The 27,634-nt window shown below is 30.5% G+C and overlaps 1 protein-coding gene across 4 annotated transcripts in view; it reads left to right on the top strand.

The window, feature by feature from the left end:
* Positions 1-27,634, top strand: part of LOC108693058 (apoptosis-resistant E3 ubiquitin protein ligase 1) — a 53,984-nt gene that overhangs the window by 2,855 nt on the left and 23,495 nt on the right. Inside the window, exons 1-2 of one of the 4 annotated variants that reach the window (XM_018201725.1) lie at positions 14,138-14,279; positions 14,507-14,537. The exons of 2 other annotated variants lie outside the window; for them this stretch is intronic. The gene's annotated coding sequence lies outside the window, so the exon portion shown is untranslated. Of the gene's footprint in view, positions 1-14,137; positions 14,280-14,453; positions 14,538-27,634 lie in introns of those variants that run through there. One more of the 4 variants, XM_018201723.1, reaches the window with a different exon arrangement.

The raw sequence follows: 27,634 nt of genomic DNA, 5'->3' as shown, positions 1-27,634 counted from the left end.
TATATATATATATATATATTAAAGTTTATTGAAACAAACAAAATTAAATTTAAGATCATTGAAAATATTTTTTAATTTATAAGAAATCCCAGGAATATATGGGATTTTTAATGATTTGTTTTTACAATATTATTTTACACAATAATAAAATAGAATATTCTAATATAAGAGATCCGGATTTGACTCCCAGCCGAAGTAATATTTTTCGTAATAAATTTATTTACAGTTTTTCAGCACATTAATATTTTTCTAATATGATTGAACATCAAAATTATTAAAATTTGTCAATTTAATTTAATTTGTAATATTATGTGATATTTATTCCAGTAGTTTAATTGCTTTTATAAGTTCGGAAAACCAATTCATGCAGTTCGAATGATTATAAATATGGTATATATGCATGTACATATATAGTATGTATATATATTATATAATTCACATTGAATTATTTAAGCATTAAAGATCTAACTTTGACCATTATAAGCTTTAATATTCTTATTATTTTACTTATTAATTTGTTTATTTTATAGTTTCCGAATTTTTAAGTTTCAGTGATAAATTTTTTAGTCTTAAGTCAATTAGCTTAAATATAAAATCAAGTGAGTAATCATTGTTAAAAAGTGTATTAATGATAAAAATTATCTTGATGAAATTTTGGATATGAAAACAAGATCGCTCTATCCCATTATTGTTCCTCTTTTTCGAGGAAAAGAATTGAGAAAGATAAGAATCTTCTTGAGAATGTTGATTTGTTTATAATACCAATTAAATTCAACAATATTGTCTTTCTTGTACGAAGTGATATCGAGAAAGTTTAATTTTTCTCCTTCAATTTCTATGGTGAATTGTAATTTTTCTCTCACAATTTATATGGTATTAATTCCTACCACAATAGATGATAACAGATGCCCAAGTTTATTGTATGACGTCTATGATCTATTTATTTCGATCACCACTTACCGCTAAAGCCATCTATAGGAAAACAGCGGAAGCAAAGTTGTACATCTAATATTTGGAATGTTTTTGTAAAAGAGACTAATTGTTATCTTGAAATTGAATAATCAGAAATTATGAATGTTATTGTTCATCCTCTATATATAATTATATTTTTTTTTCGATATCTTACTTTTTAGTTACGTTATGAAGGATTCAAATACAAAGTTTTTCTAAGACAATAAATTTTCTATTTATGAGAATGAAATCATTATTTTCTAGTTTGTGACTATTGATACGCAGTGTAATTCACTGCTATAGATTCCGCTGAATGTATATGTACATATACAGGATGGTCCACTTAAATTGATCATCCGAAATATCTCGCTTATTTTCGATGATATAAAAAAATGTTTCAAGTGGAACATTTTCGACGGAGATATTAAACCTACGTATTAAACCTGTTCTTTTTGAATTTTTGCACCAGTTCATCTTTCTTTCTTTTCTCTCCAGGAGGAAAAAAAAGGCAAAAAAATGAATAGTACAAAAATTCAATAAAAAAAAACAGGTTATCAAAAGAACTATTTGTCATGTTGTTTTTTTTTCTAAATGGAGACGCAAAAATGTATGAAGATTATCTCCATTTTTTAAAATGGAATTGTATAATTTTTTTGTTTTTTTATGTCATTACTTTTTTATTTTCATTACTTTGCCTTTTTATGCAAGATATGTAGACGACATCGTTTAGCTATCCAACAATAACTAACTAGATATTAAACATTTTTAATTCCTACCACAATAGATGATAACCATAGAAACATTAATCGATTTGTGTCTGCATCATAAAGTTATTCTCGATTGAAAATGTCAGTTTACGAGCCAAATTTTCGTCATTTGCGGGAGGTTTAATTTTTTGCTTCAATATGAAGAAATCTGCGGCTGAGGTTCATCGAATGCTCTCAAATACTTATGGTGAAGCCGCTATTAGTGAAAGAACGTGTCGTGAGTAGTTTCAACGCTTCAAGAACGGTGATTTTGACGTCCAAGGTCATACTCTATATTTGGTGGGACCAGCTCGGCGTAATGTATTATGAACTGTTAAAACCGACTGAAACAATCACAGACGATCGGTATCGAACACAATTGATGCGTTTGAGCCGAGCATTGAAAGACAAACGGCCGCAATACAACGAGAGACACGATAAAGTGATTTTGCAGCATGACAATACTCGATTCCATGTTGCGAAAGTGGTCAAGACATACTTGGAAACGTTGAAATGCGAAGTCCTACCCCACCCGCCGTATTCTCCAGACGTTGCTCTCTCTGACTATCACTTGTTTCGATCAATGGCACACGGCCTGGCTGACCAGCACTTCCGTCTTATGAAGAAATAAAAAATTGGATCGATTCGTGGATAGCCTCAAAAGATGACCAGTTTTTTCGACGCGGGATTCATACGCTACCCGAAAGATGGGAGAAAGTAGTGGCCAGCGATGGATAATCTTTTGAATCATAAATGTATAACCAGTTTTTTACAATAAAGCCTCGAATTTCGGAAAAAAACGGAAACAAAGTTGTACACCTAATATTACAAAAAAGTCATTTTGTACATTAAACTTCAATTATTTTGAAAACCTAACGTGTTAATGAAATTTAATTAAATTGTATAATAGCATTTTCAATATCCAAAAATCTACAAGAAACATCTTGTCTGATTTAAAAAAAAACATTTTTTTGTAAATTAGTTTTTATTCACAATTCGTGGATAAATTTGTAACAACCAAATTCATTTATCGACACTACGATTTTACCAACAGTGTTGAAAATGTGATACGTAGTTCATATCAGTTTATAAAATTGATGTTGGTGTCGCTAGTGTCAATGCTTTCGAATGTCACGCAAAAAACGTTGGGGGGGGGGATAATAAATAATTACCAATTTTAAATATAATATCAGAGAGAAATCTGAACAGTTTCTCAGATTTCTGTCTGATATTATATTTAAAATTTGGTAATTATTTATTACAGGGCACCCTTGATAGCCTTATTGATATATGTTGTCATGATCTTGAGTTACATTGCCTTAACAACTAGAGGTAGTCTCTTATAGTTTTTGAAATATTTGGAGTTAAAATGCAATTTTAATATTATGCATTTATATGACCTCCTACGCGAAGCGAAATCCCACCTTCCTCCTTACCTAGGAACGCGAAACGACTTTTCGTCGTGAAGCGAGGTCAATCCCACCTCCCTTTCTGCCTAGGGGCGTCTGACTTTCCACAGTTTCCACTCGAAGCGAAGTCCACCCCACTTTCTCCCACCTGCTTAGCAGGTGTCCGACTTTTTACGCGAAGCGAGGTCCACCCCACCTTCTCTTCTGCCAAGAAGTATCTTACTTTCTACACAAAATAAGATCTATCTCACTTCATCCTATGCCTAAGATAAGGAGGAGTTATTGGAGTTTTAATATTATATATAATATTGTATATAGGAGAAATAAGACGTTATTTCTTAAACTTTTTTTATTAATAACTTTTTAATGGATAACGAGCGACAGCTAAAACTTGTTGGAGGTTCAGGATCATAACTTTAAAGTCAGGGTTATCGGAAAGGATTATCCCTCGATTGGCATTAAAGGTAGTATCACGTACGACTGTATTCTTTATTTATGGAATTTAACTCGGCATCATTCGTTAGTATCAAATCTTTCATACAAATGATATATATTATTAGAGTTAATATTTATTTAATTTTTTTTTATATGGGATTTAACTTAATCGGTACCAATTATTAATATCAAATCTTTTTTTTAATGATACATAAATTTTACTTCGGCGTTAATTGTTGATATCAAATCTTTTATAGTATATACTTTAGACAATTTTGTTCAGTATATGTCAGTCAGATATGTTCTATACACTTGCAAACTTTCAATATGCATTTGTATGAAATTATTAATATAATTTATTCGATTTCGATTGCTCGTGGAATTTTTTATGTGAGAAAAAAGTTGTGCGGAAGTAATATATCCAAGGTATCATATACTGATATTAAGGAAATTCCTGAATTCATTTGTCATATTATAAAAAACTTTCACAGAAACAATTTATATGTGACACATCACTACATCAATATTTCACTCATGCATACATATAAATTTTCGTATAACAAATACGTTTTAATTAAATGTCTAATTTTAAAAATTCCACGCTGTTTCTTCATGCAAATTACTAATCTGTGAACTACTATTTCGTAAATACAGATTGCGCAGCTTTTATATGAAGCAAATGTTATCACGATATGACAGTTCTGAAGCGCCATATTAGATTAAGAAATAATAAAAATCTCAATTTCGAAATTTTTTGTCGTTTTCGTTGTCAGCATAGATTCCACCTCACAGATATGTATTAATGTGCATATTTCAATTGTGGAAAAAATTTTTGAATCTATAAAAGAAGAAAAAAGTAATTGTTATACAAAAATTATAATCGGTAAGACGACTTTAGAATCCCTTTAGTAATGTTACTAAGAATCATATAAGATCATAAGAATCATATCAGATATCATATATTTTAATATGCATAAATAGTTATTATAAAGGTATTAAAAATCGTAAGCGACAAAAAGTAATAATGTAATTTTAAAATCAGTGCATGCATTCGTGGAATATAGTTTGAGGCGCACATTTAAGCCTTCCTGCAATTTGTCAATTTATCGATTATTTTTTAATAATAATTATCATGACATAGATTTCTAATAAATGAATTAGAACTTTATGATCATACTGTTGTCGATTGGACAAATTTTTGTAGAGAAATAAATAAAATATTATTTATTATGTTTATTTATTTATGTTTGCTAAAACCTCTTGAAGGTCACTTCAAGGATCATAATCTTGACAACATAAGACAAGGTCAAAGTTATATTGCTCTCCTTTTCTTTATTTTTATCAAAAATTTAATTATATAGATAATTTAATGAAATATAATAGCTAATTAATTTCTTCGCAATCCAATTCTCTCAAGTATTATTGAAATAGTATTATTGAAATGTTTTCAAACTATTGTCTCTAAAGGAGAATAAATTTTATATGCAAGCTTTTGGTGCTCTTGACCGCAACCATCAATCGTTTTGTGACGGAAGAAATTTAGAGCACACCGAAACTCGTTCTCAGCGAGTGCGGAATAGTAGAAGAACCTTGAAAATGAATAATGAATATACATGGATATTCGGAGCCATCGATCCATGCGGGAATGAATGTTGTTGGACATGTACTTCATTTCGACCGCTTTTAATCGATTTCTCGTCAACCACGCACAAGTTTCTTGCGCGCGCTTGTTGAATAACTTGATTCGCTTGATACATTTGATGGCGGAGAATATCTAATCGAACCGGAAGAGAACAAGTTAAATTCGAAGAAAATTGAAAACATTAATTACAAGAATGTTTTACAAGAATTATTATACTACAATCCAAAAGTTAAAATTGTAATAATAATTGGCGTTATTAGGCTATTGAATAAAAAAAAATAAAAAATTAGTCAAACTGTAACTAAAATTAATTTACATTAATCGAAATAAATAAAGATTTGTCATAAAATATTTTATTGACTTAAAATTAGGTATCAGCCACATTGTTTTTTTATTTCACAAAGTAAATAAATTATACATATATAGGTTTCAAACGTTTCAACCTTGAATGCGGTCATCTTCAGTGAAAGAATAAATTATGTTAAATCATAAAAATTATATTTATGTAACTTACATGCATCGCCATATAATCCTTCTGTTTTACATCAAAATTCATCTCGAATAACAATAAAATATTTCCATAATTAAAATTATTTTTTTTTATCCTCATTTCAGAAATAATACTATATTGTAACAGGTAGCCTTTAAATTGTGCAGTCATGATCTCATTTTCAGTAGGAATTCAATTTCATGAGGAAATTTTGTTCCATAGCGAATGTATACTCAAAACCATTTAAATTATAAAAATTAAATTATAAACAATCTATGTGTATTACAATAAAAATAACACGATCAGCTATTATATGAATGTTAGAATTATTTTGATATTTTACCATTTTCTTCGAAGATAATTCTAACATTTACAATAATTGTAATTTTTATTGTAGTACACACATAGATTAGATTAGTATTATTATTATATGTAAATGGTTTTAAGTATACATTGGTCATGAAAGCAAATTTCTTCTGAAACTAAATCCTATCGAAAATGAAATCGCGATTACACGATTCGAAAACTGTTACTACATATTATTTTCCGAAATAATGGATGAAACAAAATAAATTTTGAGTTTATGTGGAGATATTAAATTGTTACTCCAGATGAACTTTGTGATGTAAAAATAGTAAAGTTATAAGGCGACACGTGGTAGGTTATACGTAATTTTTAAGATTTAATATATTATAATTTATTCTTTCACTGAAAGTAATCGTATTTAAGATTGAAACATTTGAAACATATACCTATATAATTTGTTTACTTTGTGAAATAATAATGTCGCTGATAATATCTAGCTTAAGATTCATATATAATAAATCATTTATTTCAATTGTATTTTGAATTTTATTCATTGAAGCCATTAGAGAATATATTTATTATTAATTTATTTATTTTATGATAAGAAAACATTTGATTACAATGGAGAAATCAAAGGTTGACTTTTCACTATTTGCTTTTTACTGTTAATTAGTTCTATAATTGAGTTAAGTAATTAGCTTGAACACATTTAAAATAATAGATTTTATTCATACATATATTGGAGCAATTAAATATTTGTATACAGTATTATAGATATAATACAATACAATTAGTATTGTTATCACTGATTGTCGTAACTTCATATTGTGTGACGTTCAAAAAATTTAATAGACTAAGGTTAGTTACTACTTTTATCTATATAGTTTCACCACTACTTGACAAGGAACGGGTTGTAACTATAAAACAAAATACAGGGACGAACTTGAATTTTCATTTGTTGATCGAAAAACAATAGTACGTTTAAAGGGTGTTCTAAGGGAGATAATTGGATGCTTTTACGCTAAAGTACGAAATAAAACGTTTTTATCTACGTCAAAGATTTTCTGAGGCAGTTTCGTGTCCGGGGCGCTCTAATGCATTAGAATATTTTATAGCAATAATAGTTTTTTACTTACTTTATAAATAAAAAAATAATTCTATTTTAAAAAATAGATATTTTTAGTACCACTTTGGTGCTTACATATTTAAACATTTTAAATTAAAATTATCTTGACAACTTATTTTCTTTCTTCATAAAGCATTATAAAAATTTTTAGAAAAATATCAAATATCAAATTCAGCTTCTAAGATATTTCTATTAATTGATTATATACGTATAAAATTTAAAGTTTTTTTCTACAAATGTGATTTATCCATAATGGAAGGGATAACATGGTGCAATTTGCAAGCATCTCTCTCTGAATCTCCGCCATCTTTGTCTATGAATGTCGATAAGAGGCTAAGGCTGCCAACTGTGAAACATAGGGCGATATTCATAGTCCGTTTTTATTTTAAATATATTTATTTTAATATACGGTGTACCGTATTTCCGTGGCTACGAATTAGTGCAAATTTTATGCACGAAGTGGGATTTTCATCATCTCAAAGGGATGGTATAGAGCCAGTGTGACATTTAAAATTTGAAAATAGAAAGAGTTTTAGCGTAATAATGCTGTAGTGTACACGATGTGCATCACTCTAGTATAGCATTTATACGCAACTGGTGCGATGCTACACCCAGTGTATTCCAAGAGAAAACACTATTAATTTCTTACATTACTATGTTATCCCTTCCACCATGAGTTTATCTCTAAACATGATATCCTTTGAAGATATCAGAAAAGGTAAAGATTTCTATTAAGAATAAAAAGCTTTTATGTTTTTAAATTTTATTAGATGATTGTTCAATCATTTCTATACTTTCTGGCGCAGAATCCTTTATTATGTACATTTATTACATACATATTGCAAGTTATATTACTCAAATACCTTGCCTTCTGTATAATACGTGAGCAAACGAGATTTAGCGAGTGAACTCGTGTCGTTCTACTTAGCAAAAGTTCTTTTTATTTTTGTTCTTAAGAAGAAGTCTCTACTTGGCATTAAAGTTCTCTTCTGTGGAGCATTCTATATGCCGTACAAAAGAAATCGACATCATTCTTTGAAAGTTAAATATCAAGGAAATTAATAGTACAACGACTTTTAAATAATAAATTAGCTTTTAAATAATTAACGTTAAGTTACCGAAACTAAACTTTTCGTTTTGCTTTTATTCTTTTGATACGCTACGAATTATCACATAGAAGCTCGCGAAGGCAAACGGTACAATTTTTAATACCGAAAACTGCAATCATTGGAAATATTATATCTTGTCTTCAAAATTTATTTTGTCCTCTTGATATGGGACATTGCTTTAAAGATTCAAAAAAGATCGACCTATGTCTTTATTGAATCTATTTTGTTGTGTAAGCTTATTCGCAAAATGGATTCATTCTCCTTCATATCTTTCGGGATGTTATTGAAGTTTCATTCTCCTGCAAGAGAAACTCGAAACTATGATGTATGTTTCGCTTGACAATGCTCCTGACAATTGTTCGATCTTCGCAAATGTCAATCTCAATTTAGTGATAGTACATCATCGGCGTATCCTCGTTGAATAATGCTTTTCAGAACATGTTTTACATTATTACGTCCGTTTATGTCATAGGTTTTCGTTAGCGGAATTCGTTATTCATTACAAGAAAATGTGTATGATGTGATGAGAATTATTTGTGATAATTAGCAATAATAATTTTAAACCTCATTTAAAACACAACAGTACAATTTTGTAACTATTTTATATATTTTATATTAGGCATGAAGACTCAATCCTGATTGTTTTAAAACTGTTCTACTCTTATCGACTTTTATAACTGTTACAGAAATATTTAAATTTGATACTTATATTAATATTTTTTTACACAACGTATATAAAGAAAGAATTGACTAAACTTTTCCAGCATATTTAGCAAATTATTTTAAATATATCAAGATTATGTTGGTACAAATATATACATATTTGGTATAAAGAGACTTGTCAAACGTTGAAAAAGTTTGATCAGTTTGCGACCAAACTTTGTGAGATATTTCTTTGTGTAGTATTTACTGTTTTATATACACATACCCACACAAAACACACACACACACACACACACACACACACACACACACACACACACACACATAGAGGATGTTTAAAAAGTCCCAAACCCATTAAATATCTTGAAAAATAAGCATTTCTAAGAAAAATGTTTCATACAAAAATTGTATAGTTTAAAATAGTCTATTTACTGATTTTATCAGTTTGAGCTTATCACTTTGGCACCAAGATCAGAGTCAAATCAATTCAATCATTTTTTTAAACGAAACACATTTTTGCATTAAAGTTCATTTTTACATAAAAATGGAAATAAGAGATAGATACAACTTCCATTGGCCTTGATCTTAACAATATTATCCAGATTATGATTCTGAACAATATTTAAGAGATTTTAGCCGCTGGATAATACTAATGCCGGCAATACTGTAACTTTCAAGCTTATAATTCACTTATAATTCATAAAAGTACTTAATGAAAAATAACTTTATTATAGTGTTTTGAAAACCTTTTGACGCTGGCTATTAAATTCTAGCACCAAAAATAGGATATTCCATTTTAAAAAATCGATTTGTCCTTGATCTGACTTTGGTAACGCCATTTAAACAGATAAGATCGGTAAAGATCAGTAAAGAGTATATAGACTATTTTAAACTACACAACTTTTGTATGCAACATTTTTCTCAGAAATGTTTACTTTTCAAAATAAAAGATCTGGGACTTTTCGAATACTCTGTGTATTATAATATATATAGATATTATATACATATATATCTATTATAGTAATGTGATGTTTTCCATTTGTCATTGGTTTATGAATAAACCGAATGGATCTTGCGTTCTCTCTGCTCGAGAGAGCAAGCGTATTCGCGTGCGGGCGCAATATAATCAAACACCGATTAATTTTTCTTATTAATTTTAACCTTTGACATTTTATTTATTTATTTTTATTAGCAAGTAAAGCGATCTGAGATCTAAGAAGATCTATGACCATTCTGCCACCTTGTTCTGTGTATTGCTGTCTTACCGGGTCGCCGCCGAAGAGGAAGTCGACTCAAGGAAGATATCGCCATGCATTCTCGGCAGAATGCAAGTCGTATATTTCTTGTATGTTATTTTCTTCTCGCGCCAATTGCCTTGTATTATAAGAAGGTTAGGTATCCAGGACAGGAATCCTCTTTAAAGAAGCAACAGAGGATCTAACCAGAGGATAAGAACGAGCAGCCTGCTAGCAAGTAACGGTGAGCTCGAGATTGTACGAGGAATCACTCTGATCCGTTCCGCGTGAGAGCAGAGAAGATTTGGCTTGAATAATAATTTGCTTGACAGTTTGGATTCCGCCGTAGCGCGAAAAGTAACGCGATTATCGCAGACCATGTGATTCGCCGGAAGTGAAGATAAGCGATGGGACCATCTTGCGCCCAATCAGGGCGCGAGATGATCCCACTGCATAGGGCCTTGCAGCGTGCGTGTCCCCTGCGGAAAATTCGGGAGTCACTTACGTTAATTACATTGTGGCACAAGCCGAGAACAGAGAAGACGCAGGATCCCCTACATTGATAATCTTTTGAAAAGTAGATAGACATTGAGGAAAGTATTAAAGAATATCGATGAACCGGAGAGCATCAGAGGATACTGGAAGGAGGAATGAGGAGATGAAATTGGTGAGACGAGTTCCAATGTCATGTGAGGCTGCCGATTCTGATAATACGAAACTTAGCGACTTACGAATTCGTTCTTTTGTTCTTCAAATGGAAAGTTACTTTATTGAGAGTTTTGGATGCCCCGTATTCCAGATTGTCTTGCATATCATATTAGTTTTTAATATCGTGCCTGTTGTCCTTTTCACAATTAAGTCATTTGTACCGCCGTTTTAGGTAATTGCGTATTAACAATAACGTCCTAATGAATTTGTTTTCCTTATGCGTTTGAGACAAAACGATCAGTTGCCCCGTGAATTTTTTTGTTCATATCTTGAATCTGAGTCGAGAAATAATGCTTGAAAGCGAGAGCTTTGGCTCGATTATGCGAAAGCTGTTTGTGTGAGACGACTTCTCTTTACGAACTCACAGTTCATCGATTCTGAGATTATTCTTCCACGTATATAGAGTAATACAAGCTCAACAGTACATTGTACGTGGTTGCGAACTTGATTGTATTCGGCTTGCCTATTACGATCGACGTCTTGTACTATACAATCTTCAAATACATTATTGTTATTTGTTATATTAAATTTAATTTTGTGATATTACCTTTTATCTCTCTCGTCTTTTAACTTTCTCCGCTCACACGAAACACCCACCTATTGCGTATTTGAGCAATCGGTTTCACTCGTCGCGATAAAAAAATCTTGCATGATAAATCTCCCATCTGATGCGAAAAGAATTTCGATTTTCGAATTGGTTGTAACATCGCACAAGAGCGGCACTTTTGTCCCTGGGATCCAATTGATCCAAAGTAATTGATTTAATAATGGATCGAATTGGAGATTAATTTTGATGTTTCTTTTAGAATGTTTTTTTTAGAATGTGAGAAACCAAACTCTCGGTATTTTTGTATGAAGAAACACGACGAAGTTGTGAGTACGATTACAATATATACACATCTATATGTGTATGTAGAGGAAAAGTCCCTATTATGAGATACCGAGTTCATTTTGGATAAATGCTAGAAGCCTCTATGAGCAGAATTTTAAAAAATAATAGATCATTTTGAAGGGAATTTAATAAACTTTAAGCTAATGTTATATAAAATTTAATTTAAATTCCATTTTTTTTTAAATTAAAAAAATGTAAAAAGTGAGCAAATTGCAAAGTCAAAAAATTGCTTCTAATATGAGATATCCTGAGAAATCGATAATAAAATGCAAAGTATATCAGTATTATAACTAAAAAACTTTATTTAATGTTTCTTAAATACAAACAAACACAGCTAGGATGCGCGAAAAATGAGTATGCAATTATATTACATTATACTTAGAATTCGTCTTCAGGTTTTTATTCTGCCAAAAAAGTACCGGGAATTCGTCATTTAAAAAGCCCGCTCAAAAGATATTTCAAATTTTTTTTTCTATAAGTTGGCACTATTGTATACATTATGACGCAGAGTTAGAACGCGATCTGTCAACCAATTTGTTCACAGTTGTTAATTATATTAGTTAATCTCAAGAGTGTTTTTTTAGTTTACTATGGATAAAAACATCGAGCAAAGAATTTGCCTCAAATGTTGTAAACGAAATTGTCGAATCGTTGAAAATGTTAAATTTTTAGCCACAAACTCAATGAATATCATCGACCAAACACTGTATTCGCCAGATATGGCCCCCTGTGACTTTTTCCTGTTCCCCAAATTACCATTTCGGAGAAGACGTTTTGAGTCCATTGAAGTTATAAAACAAAATTCAAAAAGAGCCATAAATGCGTTTCAGAAGTGTTTCCATGTTATCCATTGGATAATTCGTTGGCATAAGTGTATCGCATCGAATGCCTATTTTAAAGGCGACAAAATAAATTTTGATGAATAAATGAATATTTCATGTTTTATTAAACAATTTCTGGTACTTTTTTGACAGAACCGTAATTGAAATCAAGCATCGCAAAAATAGGAACTCGACATTCATTCCGGTTGTCTTTTTAATTATTGTACAATAACATTTATACTTTAGCAATGATTTTCAATATGACATGGGAGCATGAGTTATTTCATAGAAATAAATATCCTGGGTATCTCATTACGATTCCATGCCTTACAGTTTTACGATTATCAAATCTAACTTCTGTAATTAAGCAATTAAGCAAAAAATTATTCGACATATCCCATATTTTTCTATTAGTACAATCTCTACTCTATCACTACATGAAGAATTTATTGCCAAATATTTATTTATTAAATAATAAACATTAAAGGCATCTCAATGAAACTTGAGGACATCCAAATTCAAAAATCTTTTTTTACAATGATTACAGATATGATCTAATAATGAATTTTCTACTAAATAGTTTTCAATCTAAGAGCAATAAATTCAATAAATAGTGTCTTAATTTACCAAAAACGCCACTATTTCATATTAGGTGTCTATCTCATAATAGGGGATTTTCCTCTATATATATACACACACACACACACACATACACACACACACACACACACACACACACACACACACACACACACATATATATATATATATATATATAGAGGTATATATTATATATGAGTTTTACATACATATACTATATAAAGCAATTTCATATACTCTATGAAAATATGTATGTGATCTGCGCTCGAGAATTGTTTTTCATCGATTTCAGTTTCAAAATTCCACTGCATTCTTTTTCCCATCAACCATTAATTTTTCGGATAATGATGCGTATAACAGTCGTACTCACGCATCACATGCGGTATCACGATCAGGAAACATGATATAGCGCGGAGATGAAGCACGATGGTAGTGCAGTCGAATGTGAGCGTAGTACGACGACGCCTTGAAGACAGAGAGTCGAAAGACAAGAGTAGGTCGACGGCGTGATGTCTTCCGCCAGAGGGTAAGCGCGAGAGAAGGGTGGCGTGGCTCTCTTGCGCTCGCTCGTGGTGGGGTTGACGTGGCGCGGAGGGTTGGTTCCCGCCGCGTAATCGCATCGCATGCAGTGGCCTGGCGTGAGTTCGCGCGAGCGCGTCACATAGAAAATTGCACCTATATTGTCAGAGAAAATATTTGGTGAATCTTGCTTTGGGGTTTATAGCGCGTGGATTCTCCTTCCCTTCGAATCTCGTCTTCGTTGTTCTATCTATCTCATTCATTCTGAGCACGCGAGACATTATGCTCGCGGTCGACGAGCGCGTTCGCGTTATCTGCGATAGAAATGGCATTCTTATCAACAATGAGGCTGCGGCTGACTCCAGATTAGCTGGCCGCGCGGAGAGCCTTTGACACCTTGGTTGTCAGCCGAATTTTTAACGCGATATTACTACATTGGATTTTAGTCAATCGTAGGAACGTCTTCGAAAAGTGTAATAGGAATATTTCTTCTTATTCCCACTTCTGGCCTTCTTACTATTAGAGCCTCGCATTTTGTCCCGACCTAAATCTCATGGATTTCATCGTTCATACAGATCTTTTGCCCTCCTCTCCGAGAACTGTGAGTGAAGTGTCGATTGCGATCTCGTAAGTGCGGATTTTCTTGTGTAAAATAAAATCTCTTCCCCTCCCTCCTCATCGCCCTCTCTCTCTCTCTCTCTCTCTCTCTCTCTCTCTTTCCTCCCCTCCTTCCTCTCCCGTTTGTTCTTCCCGTCTTTTTGTTTTCTAAAAAACAAACCGGTTTTTCTTTTTTTTATTTAGCGCCATCGAAAATCTTGATTGCGCTTCAAATCGAATTTATGGGTTTTTCGCAGAGGAATAAGGAAACCGACATCAGTTTGAATCGTAAGTTTATGACTGCGTTCGCTACATTTGTATTTCATATCAAAGAGAGAGAGACGCACTTCTTCACGATACACGACATACATATACAATTCCATACTAGCGACACCAAATCGCTAAACTTGCATCTCGCTGCCATGATCTTCACCAGAATATTTAATCTGGAAAAAGATTCTGCTTCTTCATTCCACATCGCTTTCCACTTTGTGAAGTCATACGATTACATCTTAATAATTGTTACTAAAGAATGAAATCAGATTTATTACCTCTTTTTTTTGATTAGCTGTAGATGTTAATTAGCAGACTTATACTTCGAATCACTTCTGTAAATCAGTTTAAAAAATAACGGAAATGGTGAAAACACCATATCTGTATAATTCTCACCGTGCTAGTGTTAAATTAACATAGATTTAACACTATTTTAAATCTACACACCCATGGTGTCAACATGAATTAAATCCACACTATGATGATATTGATATAAACATCAGGGGTTTAAATTCACACCAATTTTTAGAGTCTAGAGATTAGTATGAATCATTTATATCGCATATCTTTGTTCTTTAAGTTTACTTGAAATGTAGACTTTTACTTTTCACTTTTTCGAAAGAATAAAGATAAAACCAAGTAAATAAAATATCTTTTTATTCTTTAGCATTAATTTTTTCAACATTTTCTCAAATTTTTTTATTGCGATAAAGTGCTTTACAATGCACTTAATAAAGAAATACTTTAATTCGTGACACAACTCGTCTCGATAATAGAAGAAACATAAAAGCATATAAAATTCCGTTGGATGGAAATAGTTGATCCCTTATTGTTTTTAACAGAGACCAAAAATAAGTTATCTTAAAAATTTGAAGTAAAAAAATCAAAAAGAGTTAATTAAAAACAAATAAAGAGAAGTACACTGGAAAGTTGATATTTATTTATAAGAAAGACAATCATCATTGTATTTTAAAGAAATTACTCGAAAAATGTAATTTTTATAAGATATCAATTTTTATGTATTCTGGTTAATAATCATTATTGATAGAAATTGTTTTCGATTGTGAATAATCATTATAGATGACAGAAATTGTTTTTGGTTATGAATAATCATTATCGATGTCGGAAATTGTTTTTGGTTATGAATAATCATTATCGATAACCAGAATATTATATTGGTTACGCGAATAATCATTACCAATAATTTACATTTTAAACATTTATTTTGATTATGCATTATTCAGTTACGTTTTTTATTTTTCAATATCTTTTTGTATTTCGGTAATTTTATAAGTTTCTGGAGAACAAATGAGAAATACAGAGAAACATACAAAAAATATAAACATATTAGGTTTGTTCGCGTCGCAAGCTCCAACATGCTCCTTACTGTATCAAGCGCGTTAGAATGAGTAAGAATTATGGTAGGAGCATATTACAACATGTTAGAACATGCGACACGAACAAACCTATGAAAACATAATATCTTTCATTCTTTTTTTTATAAAGAATGATATTTTTTATCTTTTATTAATTAATTTTGCATTCGTTTGCATTTCGCACTGAGGAAAAAATAATGTTGTATCAACAGCATTTTAATTGAAAATGATTTTGTTAATTCACACACACACACACACACACACACACACACACACACACACACACACATACACACACACACCCACAAACACAAAATACTTATGCTCTTGTTTTAATAAAATTTTATTTGTTTTATTATTATTGTTGTTAATTAACAAGATTATTTTCAATTTAAATGATCAAAGTAACGGTATGATTGTAAATAATTTTATCCCTAATTCTATTAAAATAATGCCAAGTGAACTTTACATGACATATATACATGTTGCTTATAATCATAATTAATGTAGAATATGGCCTTTGCAGTTGCTATTATTCACTTAAAAAAGTTGTAATATAATTACTGTTATTCCCTGTTATTTTCGAGGCTGAACAAATCGAATTAACAACTGAAACTGGTACTATGTCCGTTACAAAGTAACGGTTGGTGCCGAATGGAATCATGTTTCCTGTCATTTTCCTCCTTGTCGATACCGTGAATTTATGCGAAAGCGTTCTCATTGTGATGTATACGCTTATATTATGTGAGTAACGAGCCGAAGAAAGCTTTCGCAGGCAACGAGTTTGCAGATTAATTTTTTTACAACGAACGAGATCGATCCTCCAAACTCAGCATTGCAGCGAAAAAAACGTATAATCCATGCCTCACCTCGCGTTTGTTATCTTGGCAGTGAATTTCTTCGTCTTACATATTCAAGTCAGAGAATAGAAACTGTTTTGTTTGAACCATATGCAACAATATGATCGTTTTTCTTCTATCGTAAAGCGCAAAATATTTTATTTATATTTAATAGGCTTCTCGGTGATTACCTTCGATCATGTGGCCAAAATAACGTCGGGATTAGCCGGTTAATTAGAACACGAGTTCAAATTAAGGGATATAATTAGAAATAATACTCTTCGTTGCCGCACGCGAGATCGAAGTGTATTTTCGAATGTTACACGCGATGTTACACGCAAGTATAGAGGGAAAAGTATCGATCGCTTCGAATGACCTCAATCTTCAAACTTACCGCGCCAGAAAGTTCTTTCTTTAGGCTACATAAAGAATTTCTGATACTCAGTGCACAATCTTAATCATCAAAAGAGTACGACGCAAAAGCATTAGTGCGAGAAATTACACTATCCGACAAAATTTTTTTCACACTTCGGTGATCACAACTAGTATTTTTTAATACCTAAATTCAAGACCGTTGAATCCAAATTCGTCAGCGAAAAATGCCCATCATGTCAGGTTTTTTATAAATTGAGTAATGTGAACCAAAAACATTTTTTGCTATATTTACCATTTTTTGGTCAAATGAAATTTTATTTTTCAATTAACACAAAGAGCTAATCTTCACCTTTAAAAGGAATTTTCATTTTTTATTATACAATTTTTTCATCAAGGTATGAACATTTTCTAAAATGTAAAATAGCGAATCCAAATTGGTAGATTGAAACAGGAAAGTAAATAGATTTGTATGAAAATAGTATCCTAGAGTTTTCGGAGTTTCTAGTACTGAATTTGAATTCGATATTCAAAATGGCGAATCATTATAAAGAATAAAATATGAAAAATAACATTTCGGTCCGCCATATTGGATCCGCCATTTTGAATATAAAAATTTTGAGTTCAAATTCAGTATTAGCAATCTCAAAAACTCAAAGATATCTTTTTAATAGTATACAAATCTATTTATTTTCCAATTTTAATCATTTTGGATCAAACTTTATTTGACCACAAAAAAAATGGTAAATATGATAATAAGAAAACGCTTTCTAACCCATATTGTCCAATTTATTTCAAAAACCTGACGTGGGTATTTTTGGTGGATTTGTATTCAATGTTCTCTATGAAATACTAGTCCTGCTTGCCGCACATTTTCTTGTTGGACTGTGTTATCAAAGTTGCATAAACACAAGCAAAATCGCTAAAAAGAAAATGTTACATTGTGTAATATTGTGACAAATAGCAGAAATAAAATTATCATAAACTAACAGTTGATTAGCAATTTTAATTGTTATACTCTAAAAAATACGGATTTGATACTACACATGGATGTTAAATTTAATTCTCACTACGTTAGCATTGATTAAACCAATAGATTTAATAAATTTTAAATTATGTTAAATTCATATTATATTGATGTTTATCTTAATTAATATGATAACAATTATACAAACATCGCATTATATAAATTACATTCATATTTTTTTAAAACGGAGACGATTATTTTCTTATATAAGACATATTTTTGTATTCGAAAATATGCGAGATATAAATTATTATAAAGACTTATTTTATAATATATACACATTTTATCATTTGACATTTTGAATTTAATCATGAAGAACTTCTTTCGAGCTAAATTAGAACATCTGTTATGCCCGACACGCAAGTAATTTGCGCAATAACACGCGAAACTTTTATAAATACAAAGATTATTTTCATGAATGTAATCACGAACACGCAGAAGTTGCTGGCGATTGTAAGTCGAATTTTCCGGAAACACCTTGACGAGAAATTGTGTGGAAATGCGAGTGTGAGATATGGATTCGAGTGGCTAGAAGCTATATCGAGGCTGATAATTACATAGTACAGAGAATTGCAAATTAAATCCGAGAGTCTGCGTGATTTAACATCACATCCTTCCTACTAGCAAGTATCATCTAAATGCATGAGTCTGTTAATTGTCTCAGCGTGATAGTTATCTGCAGAGAAGTCATTATCGGCGCGAAATCACACGACGAAATTTTCGATGATCAGCAGTAATATTCCGCAGCAAGCGGAATCTGAATACATAATTAGAAATTTTTAAAACACATTTCATGTGTCGAACAATCCTTTTAAATTTTTGTATTAATTTAATATAAGATAAATATTTTAATAGTAGTATGTTAAGAAATAACATTATGTAAAATTAAAACAAAAAATATAATACTTTGAAACAATTTAACACGAATTGACATAAATTGTAGAAACACATTTCTTCAGTAAAATTAACATTTTATAATATTTTTAATTAAATTAACGCGTATATTCATTTTTTATTTATTTATCTTAGAATTTTCGTTTTAAAACTATATTTATTTACTTATAAATTGTATATACTTATAAATTGTATACGCAAAAAAAGGAGTTTGTAATATCAACTAAATATTAATTGCTGATTTAAACTTTGCTGTTATTGCTAAAATATGTTATGTGTTATGGTTATTGAAGATAAAATACATTTGCTGCCGACGTTCAACTTTATTAGTTAAAATTAAAAGCGTACTTAACATGAGTAGCTAAGTAAATGCAGCTATTTCTCATAAGCTATCCAAGGCTGCGTTCGGATTCGCTCCTGGGTGGTTCTCGGATGTCATATCATCCTTATTACCGAATGTTAAACAAAGATGACATGACATCTAAGAAGCACTCCGGTGGGAATCCGAATGCAACCTTAGTCGCGTAACCAAGCATTCCATTCGCAATTGTTTCTGGAATGTCGATTGTTTGCAACCGACTGTGCATAATATCGTTTTGACGACATAGTTGATTTGTTTTCTGTTTCTGCACTAAGCTGCACTAGAACTCTCTTTTTCGCTTTCGACAAATATTAAACATATACCTATCTCACTTTAAGTTCCAAAAGTGTACACTAGTTCAGTCACAGAAAACAGACCTTGTGTGCTCATTGCATTTACCGCAATCTATTTCCGATTTCGATTTATTTTCTAATATGATTAATTGTAATATATTATATTGGGTTGTCCGGAAAGTTCGTACCAACTAACCTATATAATTTAATAAATGTATACTAAAATTTAAATTTTCTGCGTTTCAATTTTCCTTCAACATCGGCACGAACTTTCCGAACGACCCAATATTACAATTATATTGTTAATTGTAATACGAAATTACAATTAATTAAGTTACATGTAATTTTGATTAACTGTGTCTATTAAACCAAAAGTTTATTTTATGTATTATGGATTTTTTAATATAAGCTAATATAATATATATATATATATAACATAATAAGTCCTTTTTATATACACGCAGAGAAAAGATTAGCCAATGCAGCTAAAATATATGGCAGTTAAAATATGTCCTTATAGGAACAGCTAATGTCGCTGCCAAAGCTCAATTCTTTATTATCTGCTAAAATTTAGGTGCGAAAAATACTTTCTGCTAGAGTAAAAGGACAACCGGCGTTTCAGAAACAATTGTGAATGAAATGTTCGATTACGCGGCTAAAATAATGAAGAATAGTTGCCACTTACTTAGCTACTCATACTCTTAGCTAACATTGATATTTATCGCGCACTTTCTACAGCGCTAATTTTCAAAGCTATTAAGTTTCTTATTAGATTAGCTACTCATGTTAAGTATGCTTTTAATTTTAATTTATAAAGTTGGATGTCAGCAGCAAATGTATTTTATCTTCAATAGCCAAATTGTAGCAATAACAGTAAAATTTGAACCAACAATATTTAGCTGATATTACTAATGTAAGTCCTTTTTTGCGTGTATGTCTTCTTATATTTTTATTACAATACATAACATAAATTGATAATGTTTTGTTATAACTTTTTTATTTTTTTATCCAAATCTGATACATATTTGATTTAACGAAACGAAAGAAATGAATGGAGATTGGATTTTATTTTTTTATTTTTATTTTAAAAATAATTTACTTGTGGAGCCGAACACTTTTATCTATATATAAGAATATATAATGTTAATAAATCATAAAAAAATAACATTCATTTTATCTTATTCTTAGTTGAACAGTGATGAAATTCTCGCCGCTGAGAACGCTTTTACAGAAAAAAAAAATTTTTTGCGTAACAACATAAGAAAAAGAACATATGTTTTTCGAAAAAAGATAGCGAAATGTAATTTATCAATTTATAACAAAAAAGAAGAAGCTCCTATATATCCAAAAACGCTGTTTACTTATATTATAATTTGTACTCTTGTTTACAAAATAAATAATTAAATCACAGATTAAAGATATTAAATTTTATCTATTACTAAACTTAATCATTCGCAAGCCACCAGTATTTTGATTTCGCTTTTCTATTCTTGAACTTTGACTTCATTAGGAATGATCATATTATATTTCCATTTTATAGTGGGATCATCACTACGCGTGTATTATGAGTGTGTTAATTTCTTAATATTATTATATCGAGAAAAATGATAAATGAAAGGAATTCCTTTATCATCTTATATATAACTTTTTGAATCCAAATACAAAAAAGCTTCTAGAGATATAAATCCGTTATTAAATGCTCTCTGGTGGTACATGGGATTTGGATATAAGGCTTCAAATATCATGGAAATTGGATTGGGCTATTTATACATGTACAAAAGCCCTGTTGTCTTTAAATAAGCATGTTTCATCTTGCAATATAGATCTGGTAATTATTAGTAATAGAAATTTAGAAAATAAGAGATCTAATGGCTTTGATCTTGACAAATGATATCCAGGATGATCCTGAATAATACTGAAGATTTTAGTCGTTAGTCGGACATCTTGAGTAATGTTAATACCGACGGTACTGTAACTTTTAAATATCATAATTCACAAACTACTTAATAAAAAAATATTTTCTTATACCGTTTCGGAGAGCTCTCGAGCTATTAGATTCCAACTATTAGATTCTGGAATCAAAAGTAGGGTGTTCTATTTTAAAAAATCGATATGACCTTGATCTTGGCGACCATCCAAAATCAAACTAAAAGATCAATAAATAGACGTTTTTGAACCTTATAACTTTTGTCGGAACAATTTTTCTCAATAATTTTTCTCAATAATGCCATATTTCCGAGATAAAAATTTGTAATACTTTATTTTGAATATTCGATATACGTAAATTATAAACTTTCAATATTACAGAGAAGAGGAATAATGTTAAATTAACAGCATCTAATTGAAAATAATCTTGTTAATTTATAGTATTAATGCAACAAATACGCCATCATTCTCTTATTTAAAAAAAAAAAATGTTATTTATTTAATTAATGCTTATTGAATAAGCAAGACTTTTGAATAGATGGTTGGCAAATGTTAATACAATATCTTTTCCGTGTATCAATATATTTTTAAACGCAGTAGCTAATATAAAAGTGCTCCTATACCAAATTTGATAGCTGACATTCAAATTACTAGCACTAGCAGCGAAGCATATATAATGTTAGCTAAGATTCTTAATCTTGTTGCAAATATTATTGATTTCTGTTGCAAAAAGAAATTAACTTAATATATTTAGTTAAATTTACTCTAGCAGCGAATATTTTCGCTACAACATCTAAATTTTAGCAGATAATAAATTAAGCTTTGGCAACGCAATGACATTAGCTGTCCTTATTATAACATTTTAGCTGCGTTGGTTAATGTTTTCTCTATGTGTGTTATTTTAACATTAAGAAAATGACATTATATTAAATTAATATTCTGATATATTAAAAATTTAACACAAAAATTTTAACAAAGATCGATTTTAACACAAGTACACAATGCTTTTTACTAACACAAAATGCGAGAATTTAACTATAATGTATAATTGTATTCAAAAGTACTTATTGAAAAATACTCTTCATGATATATCTTGATCTACTTACAAGAAAACGATAGCTGTAAGTGATCGATTATATCTCAGGCACATAAAAACGTATATTTGCCCTCTGAATTCTACGAGTTCCGCATTTTCATTGTATTCAAAATCGGATTAAAGTGAACAAACCAAAAGATAATTGATACTACGGATTACTGCAAAACTAACGCGTAGAAATTATGTAATTTATGCAGCTCATAGATATATATTTATTTGTTTCTATTCTTTTATCTATTCGGCTTTTTGTTTTAGATAAATATGAACAAGAACAAATTATCAAAGCACAGTGAAAATCATTTTTAACACATTGAGTGGAACATATCAATTGACAAGTATTTTGCGTGAAATAAAACTTATTCGCCTCTTTCCATGATTTATTGAATATTCTATTCGATCGATTAGTATAATATCGACTCCACAAAAAATTCTATTGCATCATAAAATTTGTCGACTATAATATATTATTTATAACTTTCGTGCAAAATACTTTAGAGTATTAATATTTTTGTATTGTCTGTGGCACGATGATTTTCTTTCCATCGATATAAATTCATAATCGTAAAAAGTTTTTTTCTCGCTACGGAGATTAATATCCGCCGCGAGTACCTACGCGAGTTCGATTACACTCCGGGGAATAAAACGCAACTAATTGAATGTGGTCGTGTAGGGAAATTCTGCATTGTGCTCCGCATAATTGCGTAATTCAGGAGTATCTATGAAACTGAGTTTCCAATTAGTTCGAATCGTTGTATTATCCTTACTTGCGAGTGGACTGCTATTGTTATCGGGTGCTGCTTACATAAGTCATAAAACACGTCGCTAAAATTTACGAACGCAATTACTAAGCGACGAATAGGTAGCTTATAAAGAGATTCTAAAGTGAATACTGATGAGATCACTTGTTTTACGATTCAATAAGAATCACATATATGATTTAGATGTCATTGACATATTACTATTACGTCATTATGCACTACTAAATCATTATTGCTCGTATATATACAAATTTTCTAATCTTTCATATTTGGTATCTAAGTTTCACGCAGGGAAGATTAGCTAAACGTAACTAAAACATAGCCGTGGCAGTTAAATGTGTCCTTATACAGGATATATCATCAAAATCCGGACAAATCGAATTTCTTTAAACAAAATTTTTAATGAAAAATTAAATATTACAAAAAATCCTTTTACACTTGAGTGAGCCCTGTAGAGCACAATTATTCGATATATTCCCGATATATTCCATTAGCTTGACAGCCTCTATTCTCGGTCTGAAGCGTTCGCACGCTATAATATAGCGCTGTCCATGCCGGTGAATGCTACCTCAATAGCGGTCCTTAATGACGTCACATTGGAATGCCGAGATTTGTGACCCTTTCAACTACCATACGTAGTAGTCCAAGGAATTTAAATCTGGGTTGTTGGGAGGCCAAAATGAGAGCCGAGGCGAGCAACTCGACTTGTCCTGGCAACCTCAGAGAGCGTCTGTTGTATCTTTAATGTATACAATTTGTATCGAAGGTCCTCCTCGGCAATTCGACGTGTTGTTGATTCGCTTATACCAACAATCGATGCTAATTTTCGCAACGATTGCCCTGGATCATTCGAAATCAGCGCTTGAGCCCTTTCAACAATTGCAGGGGTCGTCATGGTGCGTTCTTTCGAGTGACTCTTCCTCGCTGACATACTGGAATCTTTGTTGGACTGTTCTAAAGCCGTATATTTTGTTACAACGTTGTCATAAATACGTTGATCTCGGGTGATCCAAAGAACTGAATTATTTCCGTTGCTGAGCGCCCAGCGCGAAACCTTCGATGATCGCGACTCTTCCGCGATTATACTCCGCACTTGATTGCAACATCGTGGCCATTTTGAGAATATGACTGTTTATTAGAAGCATCAGGTTTTCTCGGACGCCAACAACAACCTCTGGCGGAGACACAATATAGCGGAAAATTTTAATTGAAATTTGTTTCCGGATTTTTGTGACGCACCTGTAATAGAGACAGCTAATGTCGTTGCTGCCAAAGCTCAATTTGTTAGCTACTTAAATTTAAGTGTTACAACGAAAAATACTACTAGCAGGACTGGGCACATTTCAAACTTGTATTTGAAATACAAATCGTATTTCAAATATTGTATTTCTAATACAATATAAAATGTATTTTGTATTTTGTATTTCAAGAATCGTTCGATGTATTATCCGAAAAGTTCGTGCCGCAAAAGATTTAAATTTAATAAATATACTAAAATTTAATAAATATACTAAAATTTAAATCTTCTGCATTTCAATTTTCCTTCAAAATCAGCATTAATTTTCCAAACAATATTTTGTATTTCAAGAAGGTTATTCGATATATTTTGTATTTCAAGAAGATCATTCAATGTATCTTGTATTTCAAATACAAAATACATTGAATGACCTTCTTGATTCAATTTTATTTTCAATTCAATTTTAATATATTTTGTTATATTTTGTTGTTGTATATTTTAAAATGCCAAAAAAATTCTTGATAATAATCCTTGAAACAACGCGAACAGACCTATTGGCTGGGTTTGGAAATGTTAGGGCAAAAAACGAGACATAACGAGATGTAACTGTCATAGTCATGACGTAGAATAAGACAGAAAAGAACGGAGATGTCGCAGTTGTGACTAATCGAGAAAATGCCAGGCATAAAAATTAAATTCTAATTTTTTTCCTAAATCCTATTTTTTCCTATTTCAATTACAACTAATAAGTACATTTGAACTTTCTTCCAATCAGTCGTTGTCTAATGCCTATCTAATCTCTGAACTAGTTGTCGATAATTTTATCCGTAAATATAAAATATCTCTTAGATATTTCATGGATAAATAAAATATCTGGGGAATGTCAAATAAAATTATAGATAACTTACATAGAAGTAAAGAAATTGGACATAACTATTACTTCTCTCAAACCGTCCGAGAACAAAGCAATAATTTAAAACAAATTAGCTTTATATTTTCTGCCATTTAAAAATAATATATATTTTGAGTGCAATTAATATTGTTTGTATTACATTAAGTGATTTTGTGCAACGCTTGTGCCTATTTTTATAATTAAAAAATCTGGTTGTATTAAAAAATATTTTGTGTTTTAAAAAATTCAAAATATTTTGAAAATATTTTATGTTTCAAAATCGAAAAATTGAAAATATTTTATAATTCAAATACTAAGATTACCAATATTTTGTATTTTGTATTTCAAATACTTTGATGAAGTATTTTTTCCAGCTCTGGCTGCTAGAGTAAAATGATGTTTAGCTAAATATATTAAGCTAATTCTTTTTAATAATAGAAACTAATAATATCTACAGTAAGATTGAGTCTTAGCTGCATATGTTTCGCTATTAATGCTAAATGATTTTAGCCACTTCAGCTATCAAATTTGAATTCGTTTTATATTAGCTACTGCGTTTAAAAATCTATTGATACACGGAAAAAAATGTTGTATTAACAGCATTTGTTAACAACAATTTAATCGAAAATCTTGTTCATTTGATAACAATATTATTGAAATAAATAATTTTTTGAACAAGAATATTGCATGATAGCGTATTTGTTTCATTAATATGTAAATTAACAAAATTATTTCCAATTAGATGCTATTAGTTAAACTTGTTAATTTAACATAGTAACATTATTTTTCTTAAATAAGAATGTTATTGAATCATACATGAGAAAATATAACCTAAAAAATAGGACTCATAATAATCGAACCTGGATCTTTGATGCTTAAATAATTTGATGTGAATTTACGTCATAATTTCAGTTAAATGTGCGTTCCTTTTGCATTCTGATAAGTGAGATTTAATTGAGTTTTTGCTTATAATCTGCACAAGATTGAGACCGTGTGCTTTAGCGAGTAAGCTTACTTTAAAAGTGAAGTTATAAACCTGTATTGTCATGTGATAACTTTTTGATAATGATAAAAATAAGGAAATAATAGTTGCTTTCCATTTACACACAAGTGAAACTGAATCTGAAGCTAAGTATTTCATATTCAGATAATGATGTCATCGTTCAATATGTGAAAAGAACGCACTGAAATGAGAAATTCTCATTAACCTCAAATTGGATTGAACTAGTCTTGAATTAAGATGATTACTTTAACTATTATTACAAAGATAAATTAATAGATACTAATTGTTTATTACTTAAATATACATTAAATACGAAGCCAACACTTACTTATACATTCATATGCTATTAGATTTTAAAAGCTGATTCGAACTCGGATTCGAATTCAGACTAGTTCAGATTCGAATGAATCCAATTTGTTTTCTTCTTCTGAATCGTCATCCTGAATGTTCCGATTCACCTAACCTTCCCAGGAGGAAATTATACCGAATAACTACTTTTATGGACACTACTTTTATGGACACTATAGAAGAATACGATGACAAAGAATTTAAAGAGACTGTCGATTAAAGTCGATTTTACTGTGATAATTCATTGAAAACTGAATTGCAATATTTAACTTCTATACATTTTAGATATGAAACTTTAGATTTGAAACTGAACATGTTTTGCTTCAACATAATTTTGGAAGAGAGAAAATATGTGCACGAAAAGAATTTTTAATAACTTTATGATAAATTAACTTAATTAGCAATATAGAAACATTAAACAATGCTCCGACAGATTTAACATAACTAAAAAGTTCTTATAATCGTATTATCAAGAAAATAATAGAATATCTGATAAAAAAAAGTGAATAGTATATTTCATGGCCTACTGATGAACGATTACACAAAATAAAATCTGAATTTTGTAAATGTATGGGATTGATGGGGGATCTATAGATGGGAGCCATGTAAAAATTAGGAAAGACCAATTTCCAAACATCATTATGTATATTATAATAGAAAAGGAAATTATAGTCTTCTTATACAAGAAGT

The sequence above is a fragment of the Atta colombica genome, unplaced genomic scaffold, assembly GCF_001594045.1.
Source record: "Atta colombica isolate Treedump-2 unplaced genomic scaffold, Acol1.0 scaffold87, whole genome shotgun sequence".
Lineage (NCBI taxonomy): Eukaryota > Metazoa > Arthropoda > Insecta > Hymenoptera > Formicidae > Atta > Atta colombica.
This window is presented reverse-complemented; position numbering and strand designations above follow the sequence as displayed.